Genomic DNA, 19,844 nt, shown 5'->3' on the forward strand with positions numbered 1-19,844 from the left:
TTTCATGAAACATATCCCAGAAGAACTGTGAAGTGTCAATACCTCATACATGCCAATATTGCAAGGGATCTATTTTACTTACAAGAATACATTTTTCATTTTGTAATCCCACAAACTGTTTTCTCTGTCTCCTCCAAGTAATTCCTCTATTTCATCTTGATTATTAGTTAAGTAATTGTTATTTTACTTACTCAAAGAAAAAAGAATATTTCTGTAATCTATTTAACTTCAAACTTGCGCTGTTTTCATTTGCACTTATAATACTACAAACAACTAAGAATGCAAATTCTATACATTCCCACTGCACTTTTCCTACTGCATACAAAATAAAGCACTTTTCATTTATTACCTACATTATAATCCACAAACTTGAAAGACAGAATAACTATAAAAAAATAAGAGCTAAATCTTGGCTTTTCATTTTTGCCTATGTCTAAAGTACTCTGGAGTTTCTTAATATGGACAGACTCAAATTTTTTTGGAAATCAACACAGTTAATAGATGAAATAACCATGCTGAAATAGGCAGACTGTGTGTAAACTGCATAAAATACAGTACTATACAGGTTCTTAAGGTAACAAAAATGCATATCATCTGAAAAATGTATGCAAGTCATTTACACTGCTAACGTTGATAAGCATTTCAAGTCCAAGAAAAATGCAGAGTTCCTTATGACTGACAGAGCTGTGCATTAAACCAGAGAGACAGGTCATAACTGCCTCAATTTACAGTGCATATGTACATAATATGTATTTTGCAACCTGTAAAAACATTATGCTCCGTTCTATTCTGCTGTACTGGTGAGTAGCTTATGCTTGGTCAGACTGACAGTTTTGTGTTGAATAATGCAGAAGATTGATACTCTAATACAAAAGGTGGGAGGGAAAGGATGCAGTGGGGCACTTGTAGAAAAACTGCACCTTGGACTGTGCATATTAAACAAGTTCCAAGTAGCCACAGAGTGTTAAAGATACCTAAGAAGAAAGGTCTAAATCTCAAACGATTTTGTATAGAGACAAATAAATATATATGTATATATATACAATTTCTTTTACTAATCTATGTCTGTAAAAACTGAAAAAAAAACCTGCAACCATCATTTGCTTCAAAGAAGAGAAGGAGTTATCCAAGCTAGTCCAAGAACCTTAATTTTGTCCAGCAGAAAATGTGGGAAACCAAGCAGAAAATTTTTTGTGCCTTCAAATGTTACACAAAAGAAGGAAACATATGAAAAGTTGGTCAAATCCCTAAGCACAGATGCCTGGCACAAACACAGAGATAAAATCAAGAGGGCACAGCAGAACTGTGTAACTAGTAAAATATTGAAGAAAAAAAAAAAAAAGAGTAAGCAGAATGGCTGCTTAACAAAAAAGAAAAGTAGTCAGTATATATACCAAGACTACTTAAGTATGTAATGTTTCATGTATTAGTCTCCACTATAAATATCAGCTCCAACTTACTGGTTACAAAAAAGTACAAATCCAAGACATAAAAGTTTTAACCTACAGTAGGGAAAGAACAGGTATGCTGAAGGGTACTGAGATAAGACAGATATTTACAAGTCTTCTTATTTTGCTCATCCAATTTACTTAAAAATTGACCAGTGGTACCTCAAATATATTAACATCTATTCAGTAAGAACACGTATAGGATTTTAAAAAAAAAAAAAAAAAAAAAAAGAAATATGCTGTTTTCCTATTTTTCCTAAGGACATTTCTATGACCTTAAAGGAAAGAAGAATTAATAATGATCAGCATATAGAATAAATAATCGGACAACACACAACATAGAGATCCCTCTTAGTCCCATCAAATTGCTAAGAACACATCATATGGAAATGCAGCACTTGTTAAGGACACATTGTATGGCAAAATTTTACATATATTTTCATTCTATCAGAAGGTAGGAGTTCCTGTGTTTTGGAAACTAAGTAGGAGATACCTGTATCTCCACTATTAGTAAGGTTTTTGATACTAAGATAAACTTTCCATAACAAAAAGAAGCTAAGGAGGCTTAGTCTAAGAGAAAATGCTACATTGTGGTCTCAAAGCAAAACCTCATTGAAAAACTACACTGAAAATTTGGTTCCCTGACAAAGCAAAATGTAGTTAGCAGAGATTTGTCTAAGATCTGGTGCCTCTCAAAATTTTCAGTAGTGTGTGCAACAGAGACATTGAGAAGATCTTGCCAATGAAGTCTGAAAAAACAACAAAACCAACCTCAGCCCACCAACAACTATCAGCAGAGTTCCCATGTTCCCATACATTAGAACTGCTCACTAGGCAGAAACAAAGCATGAGACAAACATTTAACAGGGAATTACTGCTTTGGCTGCGTTTCTGTAGAAGACGATGTGGCTCTGGGCAGCCTGTTTAAAGTCTAGCTGGTGGTTGGTTAGAAGTGGTAATCCTTGGGGACTGACACTGCGACTGACACTGACTAGCATATTCATCGAAGATCTGAACAATGCAACCCCAAACTTACAAATCACAAACTCGGGGGCACTTGTTACGTGGAAAGACACAACTGCCATTCAGAAGGATCTCAACCAGCTGAACCTACTCAGCTTCAAGACCAACAAAGCAAGATGCAAGTCTTGTACTGAGAATGGAACAACCTTGTGCATTAGGACTGGTAGAGGAGCATCCGGCTTTGCAACAGTGCTTAAAACCTAGAGATCCTGTTGGATGGTGATGAATGTGAGATAGGAAGTGTGCACTTGCACACTAACTACTACATATGGGACTGCATTAGCGTGACCACAGCAAGTAAGTCAAGGATGGTGATTATTCCTGTATATATAGTATTGGTGAGGATGCATTTTGAGCACTGTGCACACTTTTTAGTTCCTCAGTACATGAGATTTGACAAAAGACTGAAACAACTCAGAAGGTCAGAAAAGCAGATGGTGCTGGAATGCATCAAATAATGAAGAGAGGCTGAGGGAACCTGGATTGCTCAGCCAAAGAGGTATTCTTGATTTTAGTACATAGAACTGTAGAGATTTCATGCTTACAATTCTTAGAAAAAGGAAAGTCTAGAAAGAGGAACAATAACAGAAAACCTTCCATATGGAAAAGTCACTCAAAAAAGACAAGAGAATAAACATAGTAACAGTCTTTCAATACGTAGGAAACATCTCTAAGAAGGAAGAGAACAACTTGTTCTGTCTCAACAGCTGAGAAATAATACATTTATACTGCAACAAAAATGAACCTTATAGGTGAAGAAAATTTCTATCAGCATGAACCACTGGGATAGGTGGGGCTGAAAAAATTACAAAATTTCATTCCTTTGAGATTTTCCAGAAAGCTAGACCGAAACATGTCACAAACAACAGAAATACAGCTGGCATGCTATACAGCATACTGTAGGACACGGAAGGAAAAGAAGGCCTCTAGACAGATTTTCTATTTTTCCATGAAAAGTAAACCATGTGAAGTAAACAAAGTGTAGTAAACACACAAAAAAATTAAAAATACATTAAACAATTTCTTCTTTTTCTCCTATCTATTACTAAGGAATATTCAAGCATAAGTACTGAACTATTATTTTGAATTACTGCTCTCAGCTACTCATGTGTTTTGCTCTGGGAGAGCTCCTAAGACACAGTTCAACACAGTATCTCAGAAGTTGGAAGGAACCTCAAGAAGATCGAGTCCAATCTCCCCACTAAAGCAGGTTCCCTACAGCAGATCGCACTGGTAGATGTCCAGAAGAGTCTGGAGTAACTCCATTGAAGGAGATTCCACAACCTCTCTGGGCAACCTGTTTCAGTGCTCCATCACCCTTATCATTAAGAAGTTCTTCTGCATGTTTGTATGGAACTTCCTATGTTCCAGTTTTAGTCTCTTTCTCCTTGTCCTATCACTACTCAGCACTGGGAAGAGCCAGGCCTCTTTCATTTGCTTCCTGCCTACCTTTTATATATATAAAAATAATTCTTGTATCCTTGAAAAAAAATTTTCAAAATTCAAAAAAGGAAACAGAGACTGCTGCTTTCTTTCTTAGTAGAAAATTGTCATGAATTGTTTCCATTTGTGCTTACATTTTGAAAAGCATTCGTATGTATGGACTAAATACCTAGAGCTTCCAAAACACTAGACAAAAGAAAATGTAGCTTGCTCACTGGCAATACTTGACATCAGCTTTAAAAATGAAATGTTATGGACTCCTCTGAGACTTCAGCCTGTGGCAAACACAAAAAAATGAGCTCCAGGCTGACAGGTGGAATGCAGTAGTGCCTTGTATGGTTTTTGACTGTAGCTTCAGAATTCTACCCTACTGTGTTTCACAAATTGAATTTTATTTTTAGTTTTAAAAAACAAACAGCCTTGCATTTAAAGTTTTGAAATAACCACAATGATGGCAATAGCTTGTAAGCTGCTTTTTTAATCTGCCAGTATTCAAAACAATAGCTTCATGACTCTTCAAATCCTACCCTCATGTCAATAAAATCAGATGTGTCTACATATAAACATAATTAACTCCCTACACTTTCTACATTCTTCCCAAGGTCACCGGCTGCTTTGATGTCAAACAATGCAATATGAACTTATAGGGGCAGGTGAATGCACATTGGGGTGGATAAACTTCAGTAATCATTTACCTAGTAGCACTGCCTGCTACCAAAGGGTAGTTTAAAATGTAGATATTAAAAGTTATCCTAGATTCCTCAAGTTGTTCTTTTTCTTCTAAAGAAGAATGGATGTAATGATGTCATGCCAATAAAACTTCTATTTTTCTTTGAGCAGTTGGCCAAAGTGGCAGATGTCTGGTTTAGCCTAGAGGAAAAGATGTTTAATGGTGTGTGACAAATAAGAAATAAAAATCAAGTAACATTTCTTCAATGCAACCTACTTAAAAATTGTTACATTATTATTGAAGTTGCATATCCCTACTTGTATTGCAAGAGAATTTCAGTAAAAAATTCTCATTCAAGACTGAATATTAAAAATCACCAATGAACTTTAATATAGTTAATAGTTTTTGATTTTATTAAAACCTTGATCTACTAATCTCCCAAACAGGCATCTACTAAAACTGAAGAGCAAAAACAGAAATAAATCTAAGGAATCAATCGTATAATTACTTCCAATCCCTCCACAGGTACACTGTCAAAGCCAGCTGACCCACTTAGAATCACAGAATCACCAAGGCTGGAAAAGACCTCCATGATCATCCAGCCCAACTGTCCACCTACCACCAATATTTCCCCACTAAACCATGTCCCTTACCACAGCTTCTAAATGTTTCTTGAACACCTGCAGGGATGGTGACTCTCCCACTTCCCTGGGCAACCCATTCCAGTGCCTGACCAGTCTTTCAGAGAAGAAATTTTTCTTAATATCCAACCTTTTCCCTTGTGCAAGGGGCCACTCTATCTAGTCCTATTGTTAGTTACAAGGGAGAAGAGACTGACCCGCACCTTGCCACAACTTACTTTCAGGTAGCTGTGGTGAATGATAAGGTCTCCCCTGAGCCTCCTTTTCTCCAGACTAAACAATCTCAGTTCCCTCAGCTGCTCTTCACAAGATGTGTGCTCCGGACCCCCCACCAGCTTTGCTGTCCTTCTTTGGATATGCTCCAGTGCCTCAATGTCTTTCTTGTAGTAAGGAATCCAAAACTGAACACAGTATTTGAGGTGCAGCCTCACCAGTGTCAAATATAGAGGGATGATCACTTCCTTGCTCCTGCTGACAGCGCTATTTCTGACACAAGCCAGGATGTCATTGGTCTTCTTGGCCACCTGGGCACACTGCTGGCTCATGTTCAGCCAAGTGTTGAGCAACACCTCCAGGTTTGTTTCTTCCACGCAGACTCCCAGCCACTCTGCCCCAAGCCTGTAACATTGCTCCGGGTTGTGGCCAAAGTGCAGGACCTGGCATTTGGTCTTGTTGAACTTCATCACACTGGCCTCAGCCCAGCAATCCAGCCCGTCCAGATCCTGCTGTAGGGCCTTTCTACTCCCAGGCAGATTGACACTTCCTCCAACTTGGCATCATCTGCAAATTTATTGTATTTATAATTCCCTCATCCAGGTCATCAATAAAAATAATGAACAAGACAGGCCCTAGTACTGGCCCTGGAGAACACCACTCATGACCGGTCGCCAGCTGGATGTAACTCTCTGGGCCTGGCCCTCCAGCCACTTCTTTACCCAGCAAAGAGTGTACCTGCCTAAGCTGCAGGCTTCTCAAGAATAGCACTTTGAGAGACAGACTTGACTGGTTTAAAATGCAACACTGGTTTCCCAGAGAGGATAATGGATACAGTAAAAAAAGAAATAAATAGTTAAATGCAACAAGGCAACCCAAGAGATAGGAACCTTGCCAGAAAAAAAAAAATCTCCTAAAAGAGAACACTTTACACACTACACAAGCATAGTTTGCAACAGAATCCTAAATAATTAAAAATATGTCATATCACGAAATAAGCAACAAAACAGACAATGCTCTTCCAGTAGCATGTAATCTAAAATTGCTAATAATAATCACTTACATTACCAGTAGGCCTTGAATATGTAATTACTCAATAGTCAATTGACCTAGAAGCTAAACACATACAAAGACGGCACCTGTCCCTTGTTTACAATCTCAGTCAAATAGATTGTAAAACCAGAAATCACAGAATTGAATTAGGTAGAGTAATGGCAGAATACAAGTGAAAAAATGAGATGATGCAGTCGCATATACAACATGTACTCCACACCAAAAATCCAAATTTCCCCAGTCTGTATTTTAAGACAGAAAAGAATTTATGTAACCATACACATTCCTAACAATCTCTTCTGTCTTTGATAACTGTATGATTTTTGGAACATATTTCTCCTTACATGGTAGATAATACATATTATGGATCTAGATATGAAAAGATTCTGGTAATTCTGTTTTCCATACTGGACAGTCTATTAAAATACTTAGTATTAAATAAAATATAGTTTAAAATATATTTCTCTCATATTACCATGGATTGTTTTAATCCACATTCCCTTGTGTGGCTGACTTGATTCCTTAACTGATCGTAACCCAAGGGATTTGCTGCAGTACTTAGGCAGGAGTCTTGCACAGGCCATGACCTTGGAGCAATACCAAGGACTGGGCCAGTAGTGCAGGACTGGAGTGGACAATCCTCAGCATCAAATCCTACCACTCATAGGAGTGTTTGGGCTACATTCCTACCTTTACCTTTTCATGTGGTATAGTATATAACATAACAAACTTAAACGCATTCCTCCTGTCTTTCAGTAGAAGACATGGAGAAAAAAAAAAATATTCCTGACAAATCTCAGACATTTTTTAAGTTTCATACAAATTCTTGCTGTAAATGCCAAATGTCCCTTTGGAGAGCAATCTCAAAAAAAGGAAAAAATCATAGAATGGCTTGGGTTGGAAGGGACCTTAAAACCACCTAGTTCCAAACCCCTGCCACCACTGGATCATGATGCCCAGGGCTCCAGACAACCTGGCCTTGCATGCCTCCAGGGATGGCACATCCACAGCTTCTCTGGGCAGCTGTTCCAGTGCCTCAACACCTTCCAATTTCTTCCTAGTATCTAATCTAAATATCCCTTCTTTCAATTGAAATCCCTTCTACTACCACTATCAGACTGTAAAGTCAGTGTCACTCCTGTCTGTAAACTCCCTTTAAGTACTGGAAGACTGCAATGAGACCCCTAAGCCTTTTCTCCCAGCAACAAGCCCATGTCCCTCAACCTTTCTTCATAAGAGAGATGCTCCAGCCCTCTGATAATCTGATAATCTCTGTGGCCCTCCTCCAGACCCACTCCAATAGCTCCATGTCCAGATGCAGTGGTCCAGATGGGGTCCCAGAAGAACAGAGCGGAAGAGGACAATCCCCTCCCACTCCCCAGTGGCCATCCCTCTTTTGCTGCAGCCCAGAACTCTACTGGCCTTCTGGGTAGCTGGCTCATGTCAATTTTTTTCTTGACCATAACTCCCAACTCTCTCTACAAGGCTGCTCTCAATGAGTTCTCCCAGTCTGTAAACATATCTGGGATTGCCTCAACCCAAATGTAAGACATTGCAGTTGGCCTTGCTGAAACCTCATCAGAATCACATGGGCCCACTTTTCAAATATGTCCAGGTTGCTCTGAATGGTGTCCCTTCCTTTACTTGTGCCAACTGCACCACGCAGCTTAGTGGCATGAGCAAACTTGCTAAGGGTGCACAACATCCCACTATTCAGATCACTGATAAAGATGAACAGACAAACCCCCGAGGGACACCAAAGATCTTCATTTAGGATGATTCAGAAACAGTTTTGAGGAAGATGTTTGTACTCTTTTTACTGTTAAGAATGAAATAAGAAAAATAATAACAGGATTTGTGAATAACAGATTATCTTGTCTAGAACGTGGTAAGTTGTTGAGCAAGGCATTCTTTCTAAGTGATGATTGGGGTCAGTGTAAAAAGAACTGTAATCCACTCACTGTATTTCTTATTGCATGCACATTTTGTGCCCTTCCATACTGTGATTTAGTCAACAGTGGATGCTCTAAATAACGTGTAATTGTAGATTTATTGAAAGGAGACAATTTCAGCAGCTCACTGAGCTTATCAGAACAAGTTTTGCAGATGAAACTGCACAACATTCTTTGAAATGAAATGTGAAAGAGATGTTACAAAGCCCTTTTCTTCAAGGCTGTCTAACAGAGCATGCAAGTGGATATTTGTTATTGCCAAATTTTCTTTGGATTTATAGCAATGCATTACTGGGATGCCACATAAATGCTGAAGAGTCATAGGGAATAGTGCGTATTTTCCACAGTATAAGTTTATTTTGACAAGATCTGCAGACTTGCATAACTGTAGAACACACATTCCTTATACATCAAACAAGTTCCTCACTCAGAACCCAGAAACTACAAGGAACAGTAGTTCCTCTTGTCAAGTCCTTGCCTTCATTATTACCTACTTTGATATCAACTTTTCGCATTTCACTTAGCAGTAAATAACTGCAGCATAATGTATCTGTAAGAGGTAATTATCTTCACACTTCTAATTGCTATGTAATAGTTCTGAACTTAAGAGTAATAGAATAGAAACATTTGTCTTCTACAGAAGTAATACGGGAATGAAGATGCTACTGCACTAATCTATCAAGATTTCACCCACACAAGTAAACAGAGAAATCTGAAAATACAAATGCACTAACAACAAATTCATATAAACAACTTAGCTGTGCATGACTGGATACAATTATTTGGGGCTCATCTCAGTTGTACATACATAGAAATCTATCGCTACCTGAAATGCTCCAGTATCTCACAGTTCCCTTTAATGGGATTTCAGATAAGACAGATTTTATGGGAGAATCCTGCCCTTTGGGACTGACAAAAACATACCAGTAGGGAACAATGAAGAATCTCAAAATTACTCAGTCAATGCATAAGTTGAGGGAACTGAACTGAGCCTTCACTACTAATGGTAAAGAAAGCACACATGGTTAGACAAAATGAAGCAAGAGACTAAAGGATGCAACTCAGATAATGTTACAAAAGAGCCCAAGTTTATCTATATGTGTTCCTTGGTTTATAATTTCATTCTCTATCCATTACTGATTTGTTTCTTATTCCCATTCTTCATGAAGTCACAAATGTAAATTAAGAAAATAACCCGCACATTGATTAGAAGAATTACTCTAAGCAATAGTTTTGTTTTAGCAAAGTACAATGCTTTATGTCTGCTTTTAGAAAGAATTTCAGGTGTGAAAGTGAAAGAAATGCTCCTAAACGGAAACGCACATTAACAAGAGTTATCTTCATATTTTGAAAGTGGCAGTGAATTAAGACAAGTGAAAGACTAAAAAAACAAATTATGCATCTCTTTCTCAGACTTCTGTGCAATTAAAAACTGCATTTTACATAGGTATCATCAACATTAACTTTTGTAAGCAAAGACGAGTTTTGACTGCAAACATAAGATGCTATTCCACATTGCTGGAGGAAATGCACTGGGGTACGTGCACATTGCACTTTGCAAGTTATTAATGCATTTGCCTGCTTGAAACATAGCATTAAAATGAATATCAAAACATACCTAGCTGCTTCGGCTGTGCTGTTTTTCATCATCAGCCATTTCCAAAAGCATTTACAAAGAACAAATCAGCTCTCAATTCAATTTTTTGGATGCTGATGTTAGTAAGATATTACAAAGGACAGTTCGAGGCTGGAAGTCACTCTGGGCAGTCTGGTCTAGTGGCTGGCGACCCAGTAAGGGGGTTGAAACTAGATGATCTTTAAGGTCCTTTTCAACCCAGGCCATTCTATGATTCTATGACAGAAGTCTGCATCTCAGCTGCCCATTGTGAGGGCTTAGAAATATTTCCCTAGCTGAACACACAGAACTCTTGCAGATCTTCCTCCCTTAGTGTCCTAGAAACCGAGGTGGAGAGTTCAGCAACTGAATGTGAGATCAGCATCTGTCCAAAACCCCATGTACCTTCATGCAGGTTAAACTAACATTCACACTTGAGATTATTTTTTGTGCAGCATGAAACCAAAGGCAGTTTTGTGTAGAGGAACAAAGTTTTTCCTTTTTTTTTTCTTTTTTGCCTTAGTGTATTACCCTTTTGCAAACAAAGGAGTGAAGTTATAAGAAGGATTAGAAACATTTTCTGTTACTACAACGCCACGGAAAAAAAGCCATCCATGTTGCAAAAGCAAACCACACATTCCTCAACAATTAATACAGATAGTTAAAAAATATTTGTTTCTTAACACATTCACAACACAGTAGGAATAAGATTTTCTTTTAATTTACTGATCTCTTCTAAAAACAATGTACACAAACAAATATAAGAGCTGCTTTTTCCTCAAAAATTTTACTTTAAGCTTAACAATGAAACATTTCACCACCCCTTAATTTTCCCCTAGTGTGTCGGCAGCTGTTTACTGATTCTTCCAACATCTATTTTGCACTGCATATGACTTCACTGTCAACCTCCTACTGTACACATCTGAGAGTCTGCAATTTCCATGATATGTAGGAGAATGAACTGATATTGGTAGTTAACATGTCAGCAATATTTAGCATCTCACTACATTGCAGAAGACTTCTTATGCAACGTCGCTTTGCTAATTTACTAATACTCAACTCACAATAAGTTGAACACTATCCACCTACGTTTAATGAATCAGTTCCATACCAAAAAAGCTTCTTATCCTTTGAGAGCACCTGTCAGGGCAAATGCCATCTACAGAATTCACAATCCTCATAACTAGGCTTAGATGCTAGATAATTTTTACAAAAACATTCCAGAACTGTACTGAAATTCTGTTTTCTGAATGTTACAATGATGTTGGAGAGCATTAAAAATTAAAATGCTTATTGTCTCAGAAAATTCACTTCATGCTTAAGTTATTACAACAGAGATTCCTCCAAGTAAGGATCTTGGTGTGTTCTTACAGCCCAGAATTACAATGTACCCTACTGGCTCAAATAATGTAAAAACTAAAATGCTTTAGGGCACCATGTGATTATGTCCTTTAACATAACCACCCTAACCACCCTGTGTAAGCAAGATGCAATGATTATGGAAATCAATTTTGTTCTCACTTTGTACCTTTTTTGGTTTCTCAATTAAAACAGTTTGGAGGTAAATCTGGTTACATGTCACAATGGAAACTGAAAAAACAGTTATATAGTACATGTCTGATCCTATGGTAGGTCAACAAGTTTAGCAACCCAAAAGCTTCTGCTCAGACCTCTCCAGCAGAAGCTGCAAATCTGATACATCGTACTTCCATATACCACACAGAGCCTGCCACTCAGGAAGAAGCAGATTTGCCAAAGCTCTTTTTTTTTCCACCACAGAAGCCATGTTTGAGAAAAGAAAAGGTGTGAATACAGATCTTCCTAAAGACAACAAGATCTTAAAGCTTTAAACATCCCCAGAGACATGCCAGTTCTTTCTAACAATAAATCCAAACTGAAGAGATGGATTTTGCAGCTCACATAAAACTACATAAAAACCTGTGTTTTGTTCCACTTGTTTAGAACAGTTTTAAGGGCATTATAATTCAGGTTAGATGGCCATATCATCTCAAGTGTCCACAGACAATGTTCCAACAAACAACTCCTGAGTCAGGTTGTGGAAACTGCCTCGGATAAGAGCTTCTCACCATCTCTCTGCTTGACAAGGTAAGATGTACCTCCTCCCCAAACAAACAGTAATAACCAAACTTGTTCTTGTGGCCACTGAGAACAAAAAATCCTCACCAATCCTCTGTGTTAGAGAGGACTGTCAAAAAGTAAAGCTTCACCGGTTCAGAGAAAGCAGGTCAGACCTTTGTTCATATTTGATTGAGAATGGCTTAACTTAACCTAAATCCATTCCTAATTATCTTAACGTTATCTGAAAATTAAGAGAGTGCACGTGCACTTGACTCAAGAGCTACGTGAAGCTAATATCCAAAACTGTGCTCCAATCAAAGCAGTACACTTCTTCAGGCATTTGCAAGTTATGATGCCAGTCAAATTTGCATGGCTGTGAGCAACTGAAATGAAGATGCAATCAAGTCTCTATTGTTCAGCCCGCTGGTAACATAAGTGACGCAGAATAAGAATGAAGTGATACAAAATATTTGTATAAATCAGGCCACTTGGAAGTTCAAATGGGAACATGCAGTAAGGGTGTAATGGAGAACAGACAGACTGTGGAGAACAGGCTCTGGAGGCAGTGCCAGTTCAGCCTGGAGGTTCCAATGCACATAACTATGTGCAAGCAGCTAGCTGTTTCCAGACCCCAGCTAGCTCCGGTCTCTGCATTTGTGGCACAATCTTCTGTGAAGCTGAATAACCTAGCCATGGAATGCTAGAAAAAAGAGCTAGAAAAGCACTAGCTGAGATAAAAGCAGCCCAAGACAGTCCATGCCAAAAAAATATTTACTGCTGTGGGCGTCACCTGGAATTTCTTCCTAGTCTGTATAGCATCACACATTTCCGTCAACATGTATAATACACTACTAGTGTTATTTAACAGCTAATTTTAGATATATTATTATACTAAAACATAATATTAGCTAACAATATAGGTAAAATACAATATTATAGTCAATACCCTATTTTGTATATCATGGCTACTGATTTTATAACCAAAATAATTATTGCTTAAAAAAACAAAGATTATCTATAGAAATATGTTTTCTCTCTTGTCACTTTGAAGTGATTTGGTAGTTAACATGGTACGTATGGGATTTTGGTTTTAAAGGACAGAAGGAAAAAAAAATAACAAAAAAAGAAACCTGAGGAAATCATCACATACTTTCTCTATGTGGACTTCTCAGGTGTTACGTTATCTGTGAAGACTGCATGAACTCAACAGGGCTCTGCTCACATAAAAGAATCTGAACCCTTCCAGTACAGACTGGATGTTTACTGAAGAACTACTGCATCCCTAAGCAGATATGTTCTTTTAAATTATATGTGATTTGTTAGGAAAGGCCAAATTAACACGTTAAGACATTAGTGTGTACTGGTATAAACAAAGCTCTACCTGTATTCATTATTAAGGAACACATTTTATGTATTTTAGAAAGAACTACCAATATAAAGTTGTAGGAGGTTATAGTCTAATGTCTAAGACAATTGTGGAAGCTCTAAGCATTGTCAGGACCCATTCCTTCTACTACACAAACATTACTCTGTACTTAGAAATGTACTTTACAAAGCACAGGCACAGTAACAGTGCTTTTCACAGGTAGTTTCTCATTTTCCTTGACTAATTTATTTATTTATTACAGTTTATTTTTTTCTTTCTTCAAATAATTTGAAGTAATTTATTTGGGTTTTGAATTGAAACCTAGAAACAAAATACGCAATTTTTCATTACCTATTTCTACTATAATTAAACTAACATTACATTAGAACTAATTAAAAAGTACATAAATAGAGCACAGCACCAGCACTGACACTTCCCTACATTCTCATGAAGAAACCTGTCACGTTGAGCTATTCTAGATACATAGATACTATTGTAAATGTTTTGCCATATATAGAGTAAATACAGCCTAATGTTTGCATCATGTTTACTGCAAATCTTTGATCTTATCACAGTATCTCAAAATCCATGCTCTGAGCTGGAATGTCCTGCTCTCATTTTGTTGGTCTGAGGGTGCCTCTTACTGGGTGTGAGGCAACAGTTGGCCCATGAGGGTTTGACTGAGATACTTTGACAAGAGCACAGAACAGCACGTTCACAGAGGCTTTCAAGACCACACAGTTTGTATAGTCTTGAAGAGAACAGAAGAAAGGCAAAGAAGAGCTTCAGCCCCACTCACAGTTTGCAGGCATATCTCTCTTAGAAACACGTACAGACCTAATTTGGATTAACCTAAACCTTTTCTATTCCACCTATTCCCACAATATAATTCATTTTTTCTGTATCTTACCATATTCTTAAGTAAGTAAATCCCTCTGACGCAGATCATTCTGATGTGAGCAGCTGGAGGTGGTCTCACGGATAGCTCTAAGAAGTCATGTTTTCTGATAAGGAACTATAAATGAGGAGATGCATCAGCAATGCTTCCTTGTAAGGAATTCAACCCAGGTCTGAACCATCTGCTACAAAACACATCCTGAGTGACACAATAACCAAAATTTGTAATCCACATCTTCACTGTCATCATCTGCTGATTACCCTAAACCCTTCCACAGACCACCAGAAGCAGTGCTTCTCACTGGTGTGTGTGGAGCTCCATCAATACTGGTGCAGGTAACTGAGCAGGTCTACAATCAGTAGGCTTACAGTGTACAGAGTGCTGTATGGAGACAGCTGTACAGCTGTTACAACTTGTATGGAGCTCCGCAAATCAAAGGCACTGAGAAAAAGAAAAATCACTTCATGCTTTACCTAAACAGATGAGTGAATCACTACACTTTTTGTCTTTTTCCACTACATTAATGGTTCTGAAGTTATCTGATTTATCAACACCATGAAAATACAAATTAAGAGCTCTAACCTCCACCTTATCTCAAAGATTGATTTTGTGCATGAGGTTCCTAGTCACTGTTGGAGATAATATCAATTAAAAACAAGGCAGCAGTGCACTTACCCCTCTGCCAACAATCCTTTGCGACTCATTACCACTGCCTGCACCCAAGACCCAGCAGTTCTGATTCCCATGAAAAATCAGAACCTGAGCCTTCCCATGTGCACAGTGATGTTAGTCACCCTAATAGAAGCACAGCTGCTTCAGAGAAGGTGCCTCCAAACCTGCTCTTTTTTGCCTGTAATCTAGTACAGCCAGTTCAGCACTAAGTATAGCTTTAAAAAAGCCAGGAGAGGACCACACAATGGGAATTTTTCAGATAAGTAATGCTTACGAGGAGATCACTGATACCGGTATCAAGCATAGTAAAATAAAACCATGAAAACCACATGAAGTATAAGAACAAAGCTAAGCCACTAATTGATTTTATACAAGTTATTAAGGTGAAATTCACATGGTGTAATTAGTTTCTACATCATTAGCACTACATGTTTTGGAACCACACTTAACTACAGGTATAATTAAAGTTAAAGAATTGTTTTTTTTACGAGGAGAGAAACATTTGCAGCTCTACAAACCACAGGCTAGCCATCAGGGGAAACATAATAACATATGAGTTTAATCATATGTTCCTTCTGTCTCAATAAATGAACTTCAGAAAAGTTTAGTGCCAATGCAGTAACATCAGTCCAAGACGTGGAAAACATTCTTGTGGTTAGAATACACTTGGATGAAATATTTTAGATGTTTTTGTTCTAGGAATTGCCATTTTCATATGCCAAGCCTTCCCAAGATTAAACCAAGTGTGGAAAGAAAATAAAAACTTTTTTTCCAATTACTTATCTCTGCCCACTTTTAATTCACTGCTTGTATGACTTTAAGATAAAATTTATTTTGCAATATGAAATTTTATGACTTCAAATCATTAAAGGGATTGTTATATATTTCCTCTTTTTTTTTTTTTGTTCCTTTTTGCTATTATTAATTTTTCAAACAGCAGCTGTGTTTTCCACAAATGCATCTTGACAGTAGATTTCTACGCAGGTCACCATTTATGCTATAATCTATGACACAGGATTTGCAAGTGCTCTTTCTAGCTGATAGTTATCCTGTTACTTTTTGTAGCACAATCTGGTTCTATAAAAAGTGGATGAATAAATTTGCTACCTTTATCCATGAAAGGATCCCTTCTGTACTTTCAAAAGATCTTTCAAGCCATGACGTAAGAAAAATTTCAGTATATATATGCATGTTAATAGGATTTTTATAGGCTGCAAATCTCTTATCATCCCTTTAGAAATAGCGATTTCATGATTTTTTCTTAGAAGACTAAGTGCCAAAAATAGTACTCTCTGAATATCCAAGTTCTCTCAAGATTTGACTTTAAAAAGGAAAGCAGTAAGACTGAATGAAACTGGTTTGTGAAAAAGGAAAAGATTTTCAAATAATTTGGCTTAGATCTATTCAATGAAAAAATCTGTGGCTAAATTTACTTTGGATATTCAGTTATCTGCATCATAATTTTAAGTTCTGCATTTCTTGAAAAAAAACACCATGGGACTGGGGAAAAAATTATGGGAAAACATATGCTCCAAGGCCAGAATCCAGCCCTTGGGACGCCAACACTCCTTCTGTTCTTCTGCATAAACGCTACTTGAAATTCAGTCCACAAACTATTTCCTAAAAGACTTCTAAGTACCAGGGACTTTCCTCACTGATTTACCACTCTTATGTTACAAGATGCTGAGACTGTACCTTTTTTTTGGACAATACCCCAATTCCTAAGCTTGTTTGTTTTCTTTATGTGGTCTGAAATCCAAAAGGCTGATAACTGCCAGCAAACTTTCCTTGTATGCAGCATCGTACCAGGGTTTGGTCTACTTTACTGCAATTCACTGCATCTCAGCTACTCCTCTGTACCTAGGAACCTTTCTACGCTCAAGTTACAAGTCTAAGCAGGCACAGTAACAATGTGAGGAAAAAAACTGTTAACTCTGAATAATCCAAAACACGATACTTCTCTGGAAATCTGTGCAGAAATATAGCTTTCATTTTTCTAAATTTAATTTCTGAAAGAGCAGCTCTGTCTCTTTTGGTGTTTATCTGAATCCCTGGAGAAGTCAGTGCTCCACTGTAGATGAGATTGCTTTTGTCTAGATTTATTGCAAATCAATGTGTGCTGAGTTCATAATTCACCCTGGTTATATTCTAAATGACTTCGCTCTTAGATGATGGCTTGATGAAAGTGTCATCCAACTAAAGAAAAAAGTTCACCACCACAAGTTTCAAAAATGCTTTACAAATTCTTGGGAACACAGAGAAGCCAAATGGTTCATATCTGTTAATGATCAATGCCCTTTCAGTGCTGAAACTATAGGTCAAAAAGTCCTCCCAGTTTAACAAAAACATCAAAGAAACTGTTAAGTTTCTTGGATCAAATTCAATTCTGAAGTAACTCTATATTTCACAAGGAAGATTAACCAGATGATGCAGGACAACCACATTTCTTTGATTTCTTTGATAGTATTCCCTTTAGGGCTCCTCTGATCTGTATCACAGGACAATTGTTATCCAACCACCTGAGGAGGGCCTGTGTGAGCTGTCATTTCCACACAGAAGACAAAGGAGCTGCTTCTCCCTGTTTTGTTGGCACTCCCTTTGGAGATGAGCAGACATCAGTTGGCCAAGTACCAGGGATCACAACTGAGTCACTGAGCCAACGCTTCACAGAAGCACTGCTTCTAGCCCCAGAACTGCAACTAAAGAGAAATAGAGCTGCTCACAGCACGATCCACAAAATCCCAGCCAACACAATTGTTCAGTGTATAAGGCTGGGAATGTTTTTGTGGTTATTGCTATGGCCAAACCTCTGCTATCCTGTTATAACTCAAACTGTTTCCAGAAAACATTGCAAAAAGATTTCATAACTCTACAAAGTATTAAAATATCTTTCTTCATGCCCTGATAGCCTGTATTTTCCAACAATTTCTTTGAACAGATCCAGTACTGTGAAAATTTTGAAGTTCCATATGCAGTAGCCTAGATTTTTTGTTAAATGTTAAAAAAAAATGTTTAAATATAGATACCTATATCTATTTCTATATCTATCTATCTATATCTTCTTTCCCTTACCTCCTCACATATTAACTTCATTTCCAGAATTTCCAATTCTGGTTGGTGGGGCATTAGAAGTAAGGCAAATAAGCCTGTCTGTATTAAAACAAGATTCATTCTAACATTTTTACTCAATTCAGTTCTTACCACAGCAAACAGAATGCAATAACATAAATTTTACTGCATTCTTTCGTGTACATGTATGTACTTGTGTGGAACAGAAATGTAATGTAAACCTAAGTGCCTTACTAAGGAAGGGTGGATGAAAAAAATGTCTGAGTCACAAGCTAAATACACAGCAGAAGGAGGACAAGGAAGCAGCAAATAATCTAGGCAAAATAAATAGTCACGTAAAAAAATGAAGACGTAGGCAGCATGAAATTCATTAAACAATTTGTTAAGCATTTACTACATATTTTAAAACATTAACCATCTCAGATTTGAACATACTGAATCTACTATGTATTTTGGTGGGGAAAGGAATATGAAGCATGACTCATTTTGAGCCAATAAAACATCTTTAGAACATTAAAAAAGTATCTTGGTACATACAGTTTAATTTGAATTTTCACCATTTACCTGTACTGTGTACTGAAATCCTATACTCAAAATGTCCTCTGATTTTTCATCTTTTTTTAAAACACATAGGTAAATTACTAACACTGTGCAATCTGACAACTGATTTTGCTAAAGCAACATATATTTTTAGGAGTCTCATTAAGTCTTTTTAACTAAATTTATACAAAATGACCATCCAAGTAGCTTCCTCCTCCCAATGAAAATTATTTAAAATATGAACAACCTAACAAGCAGATTCAATCTTTCTCACAAAAGTACAGAACAATTTTTCCTTTCTTCCAGAACATGTAACTCAGCTGATTACAGTTGTCAGCTTATTCTTTAACAGCACAATTCCCTGGCATCTCTCTCTGTATTTCAAATCAGTTGCATAAAATCCATAGCAACTAACTGTTCAGAATTTGGTCTATTTTCTGGTATGGAAATTTCCTTGTTTACATTAGATGTTTGGACAACTGCTAAATCTACTGACATAATAACTAGTATTATCCTTGGAACTACCATTGAGACAAAACAGAGTCAAAGTGCTTACTTTAAACCTTGGCAACGGCCCATCTAAAAATGAACGGACACAGTCAAGGGGATTAAAGACACATCTACCTTCTATGTGGCAGAGTAAAAATGTATTCTCTTCAGAAATAGAGAGCCAAAGCACTTTCCCAGGTTATAACACAGAACTTAACTGACAGTGGCTAAAAAGTAAATAAGGTTTTAGGAAAATTTTGGTTTTTAGAAAATAATTGATTTTAGTCCTCTGTCACTGGGTGTTAGGACAGATACTGGTACTGTGTCAATAGCCCTCTACAGATTTTATAGCAGCAGCAAATTTTACCTTTAACCTAGATTGTTTTATCCTCAGCAGAAGAGACTCGTAGGTATTTGCAAAAATGCGGGAGGTTGGTGTCCCCTGGAACGTTTTGTTACCAGTGGACAGAAAGAAGTACTCATTTAAGAGATGAGGAAGAACAGCTTGTTTGGATCCTGCTCTGAATCAGCATTCTGCAAAGCCTGCCTTTTCCTGCTGTCTACAGAAGATACTGAAGATAAACAACATGCAGCACAAACACAGTTCCCGGCAGCACATCTAAAAGCTGAAGGTAATTCACAGTTAGTGATCCATGCTTGTGAATATTTAAGG

At 37.4% G+C, this 19,844-nt stretch overlaps 1 protein-coding gene across 8 annotated transcripts in view; it reads right to left on the reverse strand.

Moving 5' to 3' along the window:
- The window catches only part of PTPRM (protein tyrosine phosphatase receptor type M), a 460,562-nt gene that overhangs the window by 232,704 nt on the left and 208,014 nt on the right, over positions 1–19,844 (reverse strand). The gene's annotated exons all lie outside the window — the stretch shown is intronic.

The sequence above is a fragment of the Phasianus colchicus genome, chromosome 3, assembly GCF_987193195.1.
Source record: "Phasianus colchicus chromosome 3, bPhaCol1.hap1.1, whole genome shotgun sequence".
Lineage (NCBI taxonomy): Eukaryota > Metazoa > Chordata > Aves > Galliformes > Phasianidae > Phasianus > Phasianus colchicus.